General features: G+C 38.1%; 1 long non-coding RNA gene across 2 annotated transcripts; it reads right to left on the minus strand.

Annotated features, from left to right (window-relative positions):
* On the minus strand, nt 1–13925 carry LOC140148313 (uncharacterized). Of its 2 annotated transcripts, none has more exons than XR_011858471.1 (3): nt 13852–13925; nt 11102–11196; nt 1–73 (listed from the first exon to the last, which is right to left on the minus strand). It is a non-coding gene; the product is annotated as an uncharacterized lncRNA (long non-coding RNA). The 2 variants fall into 2 exon arrangements; XR_011858472.1 differs by lacking the exon at nt 1–73 and adding an exon at nt 4199–4224.
* Between the last annotated feature and the right edge of the window lie 3719 nt (nt 13926–17644).

The following is a 17644-nucleotide window of genomic DNA, read 5'->3' on the forward strand; positions in this document are numbered from 1 at the left end:
ACTACTTTGATATGTTAAGCGTCAAGTACTCATTAAGAAGAGCTTCGTCATTTCGTGTGGCTTTTTCTGCAAGCTGAAATAAATAAATAAATAATCTAATAATTTTGATATTCTGTGCAAGTCTGAAGAGGGAATTAGAATTGCAGAAATTTTTGTAGCGAATCTCCACAGCAAGTTTTAACAATTTCTGTGAATGATAATAACACTTTATTTCCTAGGTAACGAAATAAATTGAAGTTTGGTACAAATTTTGACTCGCCCTGTAGTTGAAACAATCGTTCAGCACAGATGTGTAAATACCTTAAAGGGACCATTGAAAGAAAATATGATTTGGTATCAAAATAAAGCCCATAAAATATAGAATCAATATCTAAAACAATTGAAGAACTAACTATTTTAGAAATAAAAATACAATGAAAACAACGTACTCGATTTACCCCCTTCCGACGCTACATCGCGCGTCATTTATCAAAAGTAGAAAATTGGGCGCTTTCCTGATGACGTCATTGTGGTTACGCGTTTTGTGTTGCGTTGACATTTTTGCTGGGATAATTTGATAACAGCGATCGCGATCTAAATATCAGATGCAATAATCATGGTAATACAACCACTTATAATTATTTAAAGGTCAAGTAAAAACAAAACAGTTCATTGTCCACATGTCAAAAAGAGGAAGTGGAGGGTCTTTTTATTTATCATTTATTAGTTATTTTTTACAATGCAAATGGATCATTTAGGCCTACCGTCCGGTATGTATTATTCCCGGACATTATTACTTGTAGAGGAGGATGATAGGATCGAGGCTCTTGTTATTTGATGGTTCTCTGAGAGGATGATTAAAACAAAGCCTCTAAATTGAAATGCTTATTGGACAGAAGCAAATTATTAACTTTTGATATATTTAAAAAAAGTTTTCCCTTATAATAAAGAAAATAGCATTAAACATTTCAGACTCCTCAATTGCAATGCCATGCGAAAGGAAGCGGGCGGGGACAATCAATTGGTTTTTTTTAAATCATCATCAAGCATAATGCAGCTTCCTATTTTACTTATTCATAAATTCAACCCCCCGGTCAACATGACCATGACTCCGATGACTTTATGTAGGCCCTACATATGGCATATATAAAACCATAAAACTAATTATGAGTAGGCCTAGGCCTATGATATAGTGACGATGTTGAGGGGAAAATCGCCAAGATTTGCCGCAACACACAAATTGCAGATGATGTGCCGGCGCGAGCACCTCCCATGGGTATTATTGTTATAGGCCTATGTATTTTTTCCGTAGGACCTACCCTAAAAAATATTCAAGAGATGATTCTTTTTTCCAAAACCTGACAATAAAAAAGCTTTTTCTTCCATAAGTTAACTTTTAAAAGTGCTTATTTTCATACCCCAAACAATGCAAAGTAGGCCTAGGCCCTTTTATTTTAAATTTATTCCCTAAAGGCCTACCATGTGTTATACGGGAGACTTGCCAATATTATTTGAGCCGTTGGCACTGGGGCAGTAGCTGAACGGCAAATGAAGAAGTTGGTTCAGAAGAACATGACATGCAAGCTGTTCTTGAAATAAATTACGAGGACGCCTATAAACATACATAGGCCTTCAAAAAGCCTATATGCTACAAACATATAATGGGAAATATTATAGGCCTACACTTATTTTAATCCATGGATGGTTAGGACTGGGGTAGGCATAGGCTATGCGAAATTGATGTCAGTCATTTCTAAAAACGAAATATCCAGCCAGGCATGCTGTATTTTACAAGATTTACCCAATCAACAATAAACTTTGTAACTGTAGGCCTATACCTTTGATAAAACGCTCGGACACTTTGCACTTTCAAGTATCAGTGGGAGTTGAGATTTAATTAGGCATATAAGCATTTCCATAACGTAAACTAAAGGCTGACAGTAAATATTGTTCATATGATTGTTTGGAGTGGCCTTTATAAATATGTTCCTCTCGTGGTTCTTTATCTTCAAATTTGTTTGTCATTTTTCATAGGCTTTTAAAAATAAATAAAAATAAATTTCGGCTTTTATATAATAACGCCGTTTCCCAGATCTCGGAGGGTTCAAAGCGCTGTAATTTCGCTACCATGGTATTTATCACAATCAGATCGCATCATCTAGGCTGGATGCTGCCTAACCTATCGCAAATCTAGCCGCACTTGGATTGTAACATTATCTTTTCAGCTCCCCAAATTTCATTGGGTGAAGGAAGTTTTGATAACCAAACAACTAATCACCGATTTTTGAGAAGCAGGAGGAAACTGGAGATCCCGAAGAAAACCTGCGGAATCGAGATAAACCAAGTTCACATGAGTCTTTGGGCCCGTTGAACCCGGGACCTCAGTAGTGGTGCAAGGCGAGGAAACAACCGCGCCAACTCGCTCTCCCGGGCCTGACTTTTGTTTTGAACCTGGTCCCACAAGTGTGTCTCGACACGGAGCGACCGTTTAGAAACAAGCAACACACTTTAATTACTCACAATTCAGCTTCCAAACTTCGGAGTCAGGATCGGCTTGTGTTTTAGGCCTGACGGTTTAGGCCGTATAAAATTAATGTTTTGGTTCTCGTCCCCTCCCTCCTCAATTTCTGGGATTTGTCAGATTTTTTTAAATTTTTTTAGATTTTTCAATTATTTTAGACTTTGGAATGATTTATGAATTTTTCATACATAGGCATATAAATAAGTTTATTAGAGAACAAGGACCACTTCCAAGTCTTTATGTGGTAGGGCCTACTCTATAGGGGGTTTATCCCTCAGAATCTCACATTTGAAAAAAAAAAGTGCGTCATCGTTTCCTCGAGCACTGTTGGAAAAGACCGAAAACTGCAGACATCATCAATTCATGAAAATCCTCTGGATGAGAACCAAAATATTAATTTCATACGGCCTAACCTAGGCCGCACGCCCGGGAGGTAGGTCTAGGCTAATTAGGCCTAAAAAAAAAAAAGTCGCATGTCATGGGCTAAACCGAAACATCATTGCCTTCTCTTTCCTATCCTCACCAGATATTTCAGAGGAAATATAAGTAAAGAGTTGCTATATCAGAAATTATGCCTCAGTCAAAACAAATGATAGCCTACTCTCTTGCAAACGCCGAGCAGCTAGCACTGACAGCTTTGACTTTGTCAATTTGAAGGCCTAGGCTAGAGTGGCAAGTTTTCCGTGTCACGGAAAACGGACAAATTCACAGAATTTAAGAAAAAAACGGAAAACGCGGAAATTCGCGGAAAACATGTTTTTTTGAGAAAAATCAAAATTAAGAAAAAATAATGAGATGTGAGGTTGAATTAATGAAAATGAAGTCCGTCTTCAAAGATATCAGGCTTAAAACAAATAAAAAGATAATGCAAGTAACTTCTTTTTACCCTGATTTTGAACTCAGACTTTAAATTTCATCACGGAAAATTACGGAATTTAGTATTTAGAACAGTGGCGTGCGCAGCACATTGAAAGTTGGGGGGGAGGTTGTTCAGTTCCCCCGAATTGAATCTGATTAGGAGCAAATTTTGATGTTTTTCCCATAAATCCCCCGAATGACCAACAAAAGGCCCCCCTGCCCCCCCCCTTTGCGTACGCCACTGATTTAGAACCACGCATGGAAAATCGCGGAATTCGGTGTTTTAAATCACGGAAAACTTGCCACTCTGGCCTAGGCCTAACTTAGGCCTACTTATGTTTCCCCGTTGTTGGCCAATTTTGTAGGCCTAGCCAAAATTTATATATAGGCCTATCATAGAAGTCATTGTAGCTTTGTAATTTATATTATAATAAAAAAGAGTCCTTTTTAATATACTTGGTAGGCCTAAAAGGCATGATAAAAGTTCATTGCTGTAAACACGTTCATCATGCGTTGGTTTCGGACCAAGTCTGGACTACGCAGTGTTGCCATGCAGCGGAAAGGATAACCACTTTGACGTCACAGGGGTTGCCACGTGTCTCTGCACATGAATTGGGCGGAACGACGCGACATTGGGCGCTTTGTCTTTATTTGCTGATTTGGGGGGTAATATAAAGGAAAATTGCGTTTATCATTTTAGAAATGGATTCTATATGTTATTAGCTTTATTTTGATACCAAATATGTTTTTCTTTCAATGGTCCCTTTAATAGTTGGCTCGACATCAGTGTTTGCAGGTCCACTTATGCAGTTTTCTTTCCCTGTGCCTTTTCTACATGTACGTTTTTTTCCCTGATGATTTCCAATCTGAAGATGTAATTAAAATGTGTTTAAAATAGTTATTAGGCCTATATATTACGTACAGTCTAAAAGGAGCTGTGCAATAATTACGGAGGGGGGATTTTCCAAACTGTGTGTCAAAATTGCTTGCCATCCTTTGATAAAAAAATTTGATACTTTTGCTTTCCCCCATTAAAAAATCTTTGCCCCTTTACAAACCTTAATGGTCTATAAAATACGAGTGAGAGCGAAGAGGAAATTTGAACGTGTCTGTACTATTTTCACTAGCCTCTTTAGAGCGTTTTATTTTAAAACGTGCCCCCCCCATAAGTGTGTATCAAAATTGGCCTAGTACATTATGAACTATGCATCATTCCGCAACGTTGCGGAATGATGCATAATCATAATGTACCAGTTTGAAAAAAAAATTAAACACAATTTTGGATCAAAACATTCTAAAATGCATTGCACAGAACTATCTTTACAGTAATTGATGTTTCAGCACTGCTTGAAGTGAACCATTGTAATTTGGGATTTTACACACAGCATCATTCCGCAACGCTCCTTGCATCATTCCGCAATGTGAACTATTATCGGAAAATTTGGCATAAAGAGACGATGCCCAAGATTTTTTTCAAATGGATACTGACAATTGTTAGATTACATCCTAAGCTTTACACTTAGTGGAAAATTTAATATCTCAGATTACTAAACTCACAAAGTTTGCCAAAAATGTTTTAGTAAACTGAAAAATACTGCTCCCGTGAGCAACATTCTGCAACGCGAAGTTTACATATGCAAATTAGGAAATGAGGGTGGTTGGAAAGTTTCTCCTACCTAAATCATTCACTTGCCAAAATAGTTTGCCATTATGCTATTCACCTTATGTTTGGCTGTTACATTAAAAAGAAATTCGAACGAAGGCATTTTGCATCATTCCGCAACGCTTGGAATTGCCCATAGAATCTTCTTCGTTGGGCTCTTTTAAATTTAAAAGTTATACCAAATTATAGACCACTGACAGTAGAAAATTGGCACACGAATCTGTTTATTTATTAATCTGTGCAAAAAGTACTCAGACGTTGCTATCCAATTCCTTAAAGCCATGTTATAACATTTTCATACAAAATAGATTATAGTATTTCTTTGCCATAAAATGTTAGCTTTTACTGTCATATATATATCCCCTTTTAATTTTGAGCCGAACAACTAAGGCAAATCATTACGGTATTATACTCGGGGAGCTAGAGGCACCTCCTGTGCATTCCCCCCAGGACTAAACCAAACCAACTTTTTTAGGTTCCTGAGATGACCCCAAAACATAATCAGGATGTTCCCAAAAATATAAACTGGCCCCAAGTGGGTTTTTCCAAGATGGCGTCCAAAATGGCCCCCAAATGCAGGTAATCACTATAAATGACCATATATGAATACTTTTTCTGAATCAAACTAACTTTTCTAGCTTAATTAAAGAGCCCAACATAAACTCAAGCTGATATAAAGGATAAAACGTCCCAAAAGTCAGTGTATTTTCAAAATGGCGCCCAAAATGGCCGCCAAATGCAGGTAATCACTATAAATGACCATTATAAATACAATTTCTGAATCTTTTTAGCTTAATTAAAGAGCCCAGCATAAACTCAAGTTGATATAAAGAAAAAGAATTCCCAACAGTCAGTATATTTTCAAAATGGCGCCCAAAATGGCCGCCAAATACTGAAAAAAGTTATCATATAACGGGATTTTTCTGAACCAAACAATAACTTTTTGGCTTGATTTAGGGCCTAATATACTTCTACGATAAGATAAAGGGAAAAAGCACCCCAGCCATCAATGTCCTTCTGTGATAGCACCTAAAGTGGCCGCCGAAATTGGCACCAATACTAAAAATGATTAAAAATTCTCAAATATTAATGCTTAGTCAGTCAAATATAAAGTCAAACTTGAGACATCTTTGACCCTGAATGAAAAAAAAACCAATTCAAATATTATAGCAAATATTACATCACTAATGAATGATATAAATAAATAAATGGGAGTTTCGTGTAGCGGGTGTATACTATTCTCACTATTGCACAGGTTAGCATCAGCAGTGACATAAGTAAAATAAATGGACATTTTCTAAAGCGAGTGTCCACCGCTTTCTACTCACAAACATTTAAACCTGTTAAAATTAATATATAGCAAGTATTCTTTTCTCACTATTGAAGAGGTCAGCATAGATAATGACATCTATATAAATAAAAGGAAGGTTGCCCATCTTGTGCGCGAGTGTTCTCCGAATTGCCTAGACTTTCGGCTTTGATTTAGTGGTATATTGATCGGGTACATATTGCCATTTTTCCATCGGACATTCGTTTCTGCAAAATTGATGGTAACTAAGAGAATAACATAAAAAACTGTCGTGTTGCTATGCAAAATCGCATGCAGTGGCATTGTGGGTAATAAGGACAGTGTGAACCGCGTAATAATATTTCCATTAAAAAAACATACGCAGAGCAAAATTGCCCTGTTTTCTGCCAACTGCGAGGTGGCCAAGAAATGATTCAGGCTATCTAGATGCACAACATCGCGTACTTTAATTATGATCTTACGAGCTTTTCGCCCCTACGCAGAGCTACGCACCCCATTTTCCGCCACTGCACCGAAGTTGGCAGCCAAGAGATTAAGGCTACGTCGCGTGAATTTTATTATTTAAGATTCTAGGCCTAGCGCCTACGAATCGTCGTTTAGTTTTACAGCCAAATTCATACGGGAGATTGAGGAATATACGGGGAACGCATTGCACTTTATTTGGTTGAAAATGGTCAAGACCAAGAATTGGCCTCAAAATCAGTGAAAATATGGTTAAAACCGGGGTTTTTCCCGGGATTTTTTGTTGTCAAAACTCAGTGGTAGCGCGTACCGTAACTTTCACTGGCAGCAGCGCGTTGGCGTTAGTACGCCAGCTTACTGAGCAATGTGACGCGCACGTACGGGGTGCATAATTATGCACAGGCCAACTTTCCCTGCCAGAGAAATAGAAAAGAAAAGAAAAGGCAAGTCTGAAAAGGTAGGCCTATGGATGGGTCGGGTTGTGGATTATAATATGCATGGTACTGGATTCGGTTAAGAGATTACCCGCCAAGCTGATAAAAAATCGTGAGGATACGAGAGGAAAGAAGGAAGCTAAAAAAACTAACTAACTAACTAACTAACTAACTAACTAACTAACTAACTAACTAACTAACTAACTAACTAACTAACTAACTAACTAACTAATTAATGTAAAAAAAACTAAAATAATGAGAACAGAATGAAATAGATAAAATTCAAACGGGAAATCACAAGCTAAGCAGGAAATATGAAAAATGGGAATAAAATGTAGACAAAAGCCAAAACTAAAAGGAGAAATGTAAGAAATGGTAGATTTATAAAATAATGCATGGGAACGGGGCTCAATAAATAAATGAATAACATGTAAACGGAAATCACAAGCTAAGCAGCATGGGAACAAAATAGACCTATGCAAAATAAACTGAAGAGAAAGAAAGGAGCTAAATGAATTTTAAAAAAAGAAGAAGACAAAAAAGGTACGGGTAGGCCTATTATACGGGTTATGGTTACAGTAACTAAATGAAACGGGAACAAACTAAAAAGGGAAAGAAAGAAACTAATCAGGAAAATTAAGGGGAAAAAAGAAGTTAAAATTAGAAACTAATCAGGAAAAATTAGAAAAATAAATAACAACTGAAGGAAACGGGAAATCACAAGCTAAGCAGCTAATAAAAATGAAGCTATAAACGGAAACTTATAAAAACGGATAGATTTAGAAAATAATGGGAATGGTGTTAGGCCTAGATAGATAAATAACATGGAACGGAAAATCACAAGCTAAATAGCATTTTGTTTTAATGGAAACAAACTAGGCCCGTGCAGAAGAAACTGAAAAGAAAATGGAAATGCAAGAAGGGACAGGTTTAGAAAATAAAATTTACCTTTCAATGATTCTTCCTTTTTAGTAATTCCTCCTGTTTTAGTGATCGCTCCCATTTACTCATCTAGCGGGGACCCGCGCGAAGCGCGGGTATCCCGCTAGTAAATAAATAAATGGACATTTTCTATAGCAGGTGTCCACTCACGAACGTGTAAAGCCGGTGACGGGTCAGCCATGGCTGAGGGTGGCAAGTAGTTCCCTCGCCTTCCTCCGAGGGCGGCCGCCGGGTGCTCCAGTGTGGCTTTCTGGCCTGCAAGGGTAAGGGGATGGCTGACCGGGCTGGATGTCAGCGGGGCGTCTGGGCCTGATGGGATTCCCACTCTGGTTCTGAGAGCTGCGGCTGCTGGGCTGGCCAATCTTCTTTCGCGGCTCTTCCAGCTCTGTTTCGGCGGAGGACGCATGCCGGTCCGGTGCGGATTGCCGGTGTGGTCCCACGTTTCAAGAAGGGGGACGGGCACTCTCCAAGCGGCTGCCGGCCCGTCTCTCTCCTCCCTGTTATATCCGGGATGATGGAGAAGTTGGTCAAGGGAGCTGTGTGGAGACATCTCGGCGATCGGAGGCTGATGTCCAGACGGCAGTTTGGTTTCAGAGCTGGCCACTCGACATCAGATGCACTCACTTATGTTTCCCAGCGTCTCACCAGCGCCTTGGGCAGCAGGGGAGAGGCTTGTGTTGTCTGCCTGGACGTCGGCAAAGCATTCGACCGAGTTTGGCACCCTGGACTCCTGGGGATGCTCTCTGCTCTTGGCTTCTCTGGAGGGCTGTTGGCATGGTTGGCTGACTTGGGCCGCTCCGTGAAGGTAGTGCTGAATGGCACGGCGTCCAGTCTGGTGTGGATCGGTGCTGGTGTCCCGCGGGGGTCCGTCCTTGATTCTCTCCTGTTTGTAATGTTCATTGGTGGCGTCTCTCGGAGGCTGACAAATGGTTCCATCTTGTATGCCGACGGTGTTGCCCTGATGACCTTTATCGAGTCTAGAGAGGACAGACAAGCTGCTGCTGCATCTCTCGGCAGGAACTACTGGAGATCGCTGGGCTTCTGCATGGGACGTGCTTTTGGGGGCAGCTGGATGCCAACCCATCGCGGTTTCTGGCCGCGGATATTCTGCTGGCAGTCATCCTGGCCTCCAATTCCTTGGTGTAGGGCTCCCGGAGGCACTGATGGTGTTGGACTACTTGGTCTCGCCCTCGGCAGGGATTTGTCTTGGAATCCTGTTGTGAATAGGATGGCAGGGGCGCCGGCCTGGTGCGCTGGTCTCCTACGTCGTGCTGCGCCCTGCTTGGTGGCGGCTCTGTGTTACAGACCGTGTACCTGTATTATCCATAGGGAGAGAAACTACTGGGAACCACACACTCTCGGAAACCATAGTGGGCACTTTATGTCATTAATTATGTTAACCTCTTCAATAGTGAGAAAAGAATACTTGCTATATATTAATTTTTAACAGGTTTAAATGTTTGTGAGTAGAAAGCGGTGGACACTTGCTTTAGAAAATCTCCATTTATTTACTTATGTCATTGCTGATGCTAACCTGTGCAATAGTGATACATCCGCTACCGCTATAGAAAACTCCCATTTATTAATTTATTTATATCATCAGTGATGTAATAGGGAGGAAACAATATTTGCTATATATTTGAATTGTTGTTTTTTTTCATTCAGGGTCAAAGATGTTTCAAGTTTGACTTTATATTTGACTGACTAACCATTAATTTTTGAGAATTTTTAGTCATTTTTAGTATTGGTGCCAATTTCGGCGGCCACTTTAGGGGCTATCACAGATGGCTGGGATGCTTTTTCCCTGAATCTTATCTTAGAAGTATATTAGGCCCTAAATCAAGCCAAAAAGTTATAGTTTGGTTCAGAAAAATCCCATTATATGATAATTTATAGTCTTTTTTCAGTATTTGGCGGCCATTTTGTGCGCCATTTTGAAAATATACTGACTGTTGGGAATTCTTTTTCTTTATATCAACTTGAGTTTATGCTGGGCTCTTTAATTAAGCTAAAAAGGATAGTTTGATTCAGAAATAGTATTTATATATGGTCATTTATAGTGATTACCTGCATTTGGCGGCCATTTTGGGCGCCATTTTGAAAATACACTGACTTTTGGGACGTTTTATCCTTTATATCAACTTGAGTTTATGTTATGCTCTTTAATTAAGATAAAAAGGTTAGTTTGATTCAGAAAAAGTATTCATATATGGTCATTTATATTGATTACCTGCATTTGGGGGTCATTTTGGACGCCATCTTGGAAAAACCCACTTGGGGCCAGTTTATATTTTTGGGAACATCCTGATTCTGTTTTGGGGTCATCTCAGGAACCTAAAAAGTTGGTTTGGTTTAGTCCTGGGGGGGATGCACAGGAGGTGCCTCTAGCTCCCCGAGTATTACTCTTTCGGTAGTGTTACGGTACGATCCTTTGTTGCGTAGATCACCGTCCCGCACGCTATGTACGTACTGCAGGGTATGTTGGTTTAATAAAGTACATTAATTATAATCGTGTAAAAATAGAATTTTGAAAAATATTGAGGGCGTCCTCCTCAGCAAATGTTATAATATGGCTTTAAGGTTAATTGTAATTTTAACAAGTTAATAAAAGTCAAATCATTATTCATTCACAACTATAGCTTTTTGACTGGTTAGGCCTATATGCCCGGGGGGTACTCAGAACAAATGACCATACAGGGACGTACGTGCCGCAAACACGGGTAGCATTTTCAGCCTTATCATAATCAATGACCCCTTTTTCTAGACTTTTGTTATATAAAGTTTTTCAAAATAATTTCTTGAAAATTGGTATATTAATGGGTCCACTTTCAAATTCTAAGCGGCACACCCCTATCCAAACCAAACTTGAGTACCCCCCCCCCCGGATTATATAGGTTATAGACCTATGCCCTAATTGACATGACGATATTTACCTCCAAAATCCTTCTCTTATTTGGCAGCCTGACTGGTATGGTCGACTGCTTATTTGTAATATCATCTAACCCAGACCGTGTCCGTGGTATTATTGCTATAGGAAGGGAAGGAAGAAACAAAAACGAGAGAAGATGAACAAAGAAGTCACTTAGTACCCCGGGATTCGAACCTCGAACCCCTCACAAGATCACTGGCCTGTAGCCACTGGGGTTACGCTGGCCCGGCCAGCGATTCCCTGGGTATATTATGACATAGGCTGATTGCGTCATCGCATCACGTGGAATGCATGCACGAGCAGTACTTTTAATAGTGAGCTTTAGCATGTTTAGTGAGCTCTGGTTTGGTTGGGGTTAAAGCTCGGTTCGAGTCCTGACCAGGGTGTTGTGAGGGAATGAAACTCGAGGCCTCTGAAATGATATATAAAATTCCTTTAAAAATGGCAAATACATTCGTAGTCCTTTTATTCTTAAATTGAGATTTTATAACGGCTTGTGCAATAATTATGAGCCCCCCCCCTCCAAATGGCATGGCAAAACTGCCCGCCCTGGCCTGCCAAAAATCGCCCCCCTCTCTCGGCCTGCTAAAAAAAAATCTTTGCCCCCCCCCCCTGCACATACCAAATTTTTGGGATCCCAATTTGCAAACCTTAAATGGTTTAGATACAATGTGCATATTTATTTTCCGTACAGAATCGCTCGCCCCACACCTCCCGGCTTGTCAAAATTGCTTGCCCCCCCCCCCTTTTTTTTTTTTTTTTTTGCTCAAAACGTCTTGCTCAATACAGGGCATTGTATACTTTTTATGTCACAAATTTAACATTTTTGAAAAATACAATTATAAATAGGCCTACAAGTTAAAATCATTGAAAACACGCACGTACATTTATTTTGCGTTATTGCAATGTTGTTGTTTTTTTGCTCGCAGATTTTAAAAGCCTACGTGCATTAAAATGACGGTTTGTTTGTTTTATTTCTTATTTTGCCTGGGTTACTCATTCATTCAGTGGATGTTTTAGATATCCTCTGTTCTTCCACGAGGCCCAGGGGTCACATTAAAATATACATAAAAATACAAATTAAAATATACATAAAAATACACATTAAAATATACATAAAAATAATTTAACAAAATATTTAAATACATAGGATCCATAAATATATAAGGCATACACAATCATGAACTTAAAATGGGCAAACTAACCCATATTTACAATTTTAAAATAAATAACCAACACAGCTCATCAAATTTAAATACAAAGCACTTTTATCAAAATTATAAAATTCAGAAATTGCAAGCAAAAATCCAAACAAAACTTGGGGAATTTTTCAACAAAAGAAACGATTTCAGGCCTACCCTCTTTAGTTAAAAAAAGGCCAAAGGACAGGGGTTTCCGACTTTAAAAAAAACGGGTCTAAAAATCAATGCCCCGATCACAAATCTGCTATCACTGGCCCCATTCATAATCTTGAGGGTCTCAGATTCACCAGTCAGTCTACCATCCCGGTCTACCATATAGGGCCGTTGTTGAGTAGTACTTTCATTGTCGACAATCGTCAAATCTCAAGGCCCGGCCCGACGTCGACAAGTTGTCGACAAAGCAAGTTCAGAGACCACGACGTTTATTTACATCAAAATATTACTATACCATGATACCCCATAATACGCAGCATCAGAATAATGGGATTGTAACTTGAATGGAAAGATAATCTGCACCACTTACGAATGAAAATGGAAAACTGATACAGTTATTTCGTGGTAAATAATGACGATGTTAAGCTTATCTCTAATAATTTTAATGACTAGTGTTTTGCCGATAATTGGTCCATGCTTGTCGACAATCCGGTGAATTGCTTTGTCGACAATATCGACAACAGCCTTGTCGACAACAGCCCTCGGTTTAAAACTACTTTTGATGTTTATTCCCAACACGTATAAATCTCTTCATTCGCCCCTTGTGGAGGATTTGACCCTCCATTAGGGATGGATAGGATAGGTATACATAAGGTTTGAAAGATTTTGATGTTAAGGAATCGGATAGCAACGTCGTCTGCACAGTATTTTTGTGAGACCAGAGAGCACATCAGACACACCCTGCATTCTGAATACGAGGAATGTCCTTCTGATATCAAATAATTCTGATTTTTTTATATTCGCGATATAACATTTTTTTTTTTATATATTGATATTTAACAGAATCCAAAGTAAACTTTATAAATCTAATGATAAAGTTACTTAAAGTGTATGTAGCTGGGAGGAAAATTCGTCCATTATTTGAACATTTTGACAATTCGTGTTGAAAATATACATTTTTTTCCCAAAAGACCTAAAAAATTTAAAATTTTGAATGTAGGCCTATTATCTTCTGTACGAAACTTGAGGTCAACATTTTCAAATAATGGACGACCTTTCCTCCCTTTCCTCCCAGCTACATACACTACATATCATTAGCTTTATAAAGTTTACTTCGAGGACTGCTAAATATCAAAAAATTTGGCAGTAAAATTGTATCATCGCGAATTTCAAAATATCTAAATTATAGTTCAGAATCCAATTTGATGTGCTCTTATGTCCCACAAAAATACTGTGCAAATGTTACAAACTTGCTATCCGATGATGATGATGATGATGATGATGATGATGATGATGACGATGACGATGACGATGACGATGACGATGACGATGATGATGATGATGATGATGATGATGATGATGATGATGATGATGATGATGAAAACAAAGTTTAACTTACTCTCATTTCCATGTTTGCCTCTGGTGGTACCCGATGTTGCCGGTACTTGAATAGTTGAAAAGTCTGGTTTCTGAGTATAATCAAATTAATTAACGAATATTGTTAAGTTTTGTTTATAGCCTAAAAATTGCCAATTTTATCCCGATATTTCGAGCCAGGGGCAACTTACTTCCCCCCCTCTTATTTTATAAGTCAATCGGAAATAATGCAGTTTTCACCCTGTACTTTTTGGCTTGTGGCGGGAGGTCACTTTTTCCGCGTGGCTCAACATAGGCCTAGATAGATAGATTTATTTGGAATCTTCACTTTTGCAACATCAACAGTGGCACTCATCTACCCGATGGTGCGTCCACATCAATGTTACAGTCATAAAAAGTTTAAACATATAAAAGATGTAATAACCATCACAAAATAAGTGGAAGTACATGGTCTCCATCAAAAACATAAGAAATATTATACAAATATTGACTGCTATGAGGGGCATGGTCATACATTTTTGGTGGGTATGTACCCTCCCCCCCCCTCCCGCTCTTTGGGAGCTGACGGCGTACGCGTATCGGTAAAAGGTGGTCTTTTGGAGCTGCAAAAGTGGGTCTTTTGAAACTGCGAACAGTCAAAAGGTCTTTTGAAACTGCGAACAGTCAAAAGGTCTTTCTTGGCTTTCTGGTTGAAAATCGTCTGAAAAAAAACCAGAAATGTGAGGAATGAGCAAATTTGGGGGTATTTTGGAGCTGAACAAACTCAAGGGTCTTTCGAAGCTCTAATTTGTTACGGGGTGCGAAATCCAAAAGGGGTTCTTTTCGGGGGAACATACACGTATGGCCATTTGTGTTACGTCTCCCCGGTTTATGGTGCCCAGGTAGAGATTGAAAGAATAAAAGGGATGGCCCAAACGACATAGTGTTATAATATTAGTATGAGACCTATGGTTATTAGACTATGCCATAGTCGAATTTCGATAAAAAATACGTTATTATTATTTAATCATGATGAACGCATTCCGTTGAACTCAAAATTATACTGATGTTTATTAAACATGTTAAAATTAAGGTGTTCAATAGTAAAATAGTCATAAAGAGTTTATATAATTAGATGATTAGTGACAATAAAAGTTATCGAATGCAACATATCTTGCATAATTATAATGGCTCACTTCAATACTAGACTAAACAATTCTGATTTTGGAATCTACCAGTTTATTGATCGCGAAAGCCCGAGTAAAAAATCCTGGAAGCTAACAAACAGAGGGAGTATGGCGACTGAAAATATCAGATGTGAAAATCAATTGCACACAAATTAATACAAATCAGCGTTTTATGCTTAATGTAATGCAAAATGGGCAAGTGGACTACGGAGAAGTCTATATGGTTATAGGCATGCATGAGTATCCTTCATGGTGTTAACATGAGATTGGGTCATTTAAACATGGTGGTTTAAATGAGCTAGGTTTTAGAATCACTAGTGGTCAAATCTATTTAACTTCATTTGTCACTGATGTTATTACGTACTGTATCACTAGAATTTAAAACAATTTGATTTCACAACACTTAATGCTAAAAATCATTCATCTAGGGCCCCTATGTTAAAAATAACCAAAAATTATCGAAATGGCGGCCATTTTGGATTTTTGGTGCCCGCGTAGACTGTGATGATCCCAGAACATCTGAAATATTATTTACATTTTATTTGTCACTGATATTGAGCGAGTTCAGAATTTAATAAAATCTTGGAAATATTAATTATCAAATATTGATAAACATTATAGCAGCCATTTTGAAATGGCTGGTGACCCCCTTTCACATGAAAGAAACTGTGGCAATACTTTTGATTCTTTGGTTTCTATTCTGCATCATATCAAATTTGCTTACACGATGTGGAGCTCTATGGGAAATTTATTGTTGCAATAATAATTTACAACCTTAATTTAAAATTGCTATGTTGACCTAAAGACGAGTAAATTTGGTTGATTTCAATTTTAAAGTGTAAATTATGACATAAGTATGCAAACAAAAAATTAACTTAAACTTAATTCATTTCAAAAGTGCATATGGCTTTGGCCCTTAATTGTACATTCCTCCCCCAACAGTGTTGTTTTACATAATATCTTATTGGACAATACATGAAAATCTGATTTAAATAAGTGTTATATAGACACACCACAATGGAAGCTGGGGGCATACAGAGTTCATGTATGAAACCGTATGGATGCACCATGTTCCCTATTCCAGTATTAAAATTACAGAATATACTATTTTATTTTATTTTTGATATATATAAAAAAAGAATTGATCATGTTTTGCAAAATGCAAAACAGCTATATCCTAATCCTTTACTTATTTAGTTCTGACTGACAATGAAAATTTAATATTTGGTCAATTTTTGGAAATAAGGTACCATTAGGAGTGTGTGTCCGCTAGGACCGACCAGAAAAACAAGATAATTTTTTTTTAATTGCAAATTTTTTTTAGTGCTGATGTTTTTTTCTAGAATCAGGAGTATAACCAAAAGAAGGCATGGATTGTTTTTGACTCGTCATTTATGCTTAACAAATTTGTATGTTTTTTTCGTGAGAAATCCTTCCGGGCATGATAATTATGTTTAAAATAAATGGATCTCCTCCACGGCGCGAAAAAATCATGTGAACTCATAGAACTTAATAATAATGATGACGCATGGCACGCAAGATTGTAAAAAATATATATGAACTTCAATTTTTATAACCAATTAAGGTTGTAATAATTGAAGTTCAATTGAAGTTCAATTGAAGTTCAATTTGTTTTTCGATTTGTTAAACAATTTAAAATTGTTTAACAAATCGAAAAACAAATTGTATTATTTATCATAGCTTTTGTTTATCCGTGGTTTTTGTTTAGCACAAGTCAATGAACATGAATAATGTTGTGCCAAACTTGAGAATATGTGGTTGTGCTTCCTGATTAGTGATTAGAAGTTAGTCACGTTATAAACTATATTTAATATGTTTTTAAAAAGGACCGCAAGCTCGGCGGGTTTTTCCGCTTTTAGGCCAAGTAAAAATAAAAATGTGTTTCTCGTCCGGGTTTTTGAAAATTAGGAGGATGAGGTGCTTTTTATTTTCTATTTTTTATTGGAAAACGACACTAAATACCTGTATTTGGCACCATATTTTGGGTATTCGACATACAGATTGATATCTGAGAAAAAGGAGGAGGCCCTTTTTATTTTATTGTTTTGAGAGGTGAGGCCCTTCTAGTGATCACAAAACTTCTTAAATGATGTATTATGTATTTACGAAGCTGTAAAATAAGTTTCACGCTCTGAAACATCTTTTTCAACAAGTTATAACTGAAAGTTTACAAAATAAAAAGAAAAAAATCTTCAAAAAAGGAGGAGGGCGCGGACGAGAAACATGGTTTTTTTTACTCGGCCTTATTATTCACAGCCGTTTCGCGCATCCAGTTGCCCACCAGATGTCACGACATCCGGTGGGCAACTAGGTGCACCACTAGTTGCCCACCGGTTGCGGCAACATCTAGTGGGCAACTGGATGCAGCTGCACCAGGTGGACATGAGGATGTGGTGACATCTGGTGGCCTACCTGATGTGGACAACAGGTATGCTGACAGATGTTCACACGTAGTTAGAATTCAGATGTAGACATCTGCTAGCATTATGATTGCATACATGCGATTGCACTGCAGATGTAGACATACCGTGCACATCTACATGCAGTCATCAAAAATATTTTTGGCATGATATATATTTTTTAAGTTTTTGGCCGATTTAATTTCCAGATGGCTCCTGTGGTGGTTCC

The sequence above is a fragment of the Amphiura filiformis genome, chromosome 3 (assembly GCF_039555335.1).
Source record: "Amphiura filiformis chromosome 3, Afil_fr2py, whole genome shotgun sequence".
Lineage (NCBI taxonomy): Eukaryota > Metazoa > Echinodermata > Ophiuroidea > Amphilepidida > Amphiuridae > Amphiura > Amphiura filiformis.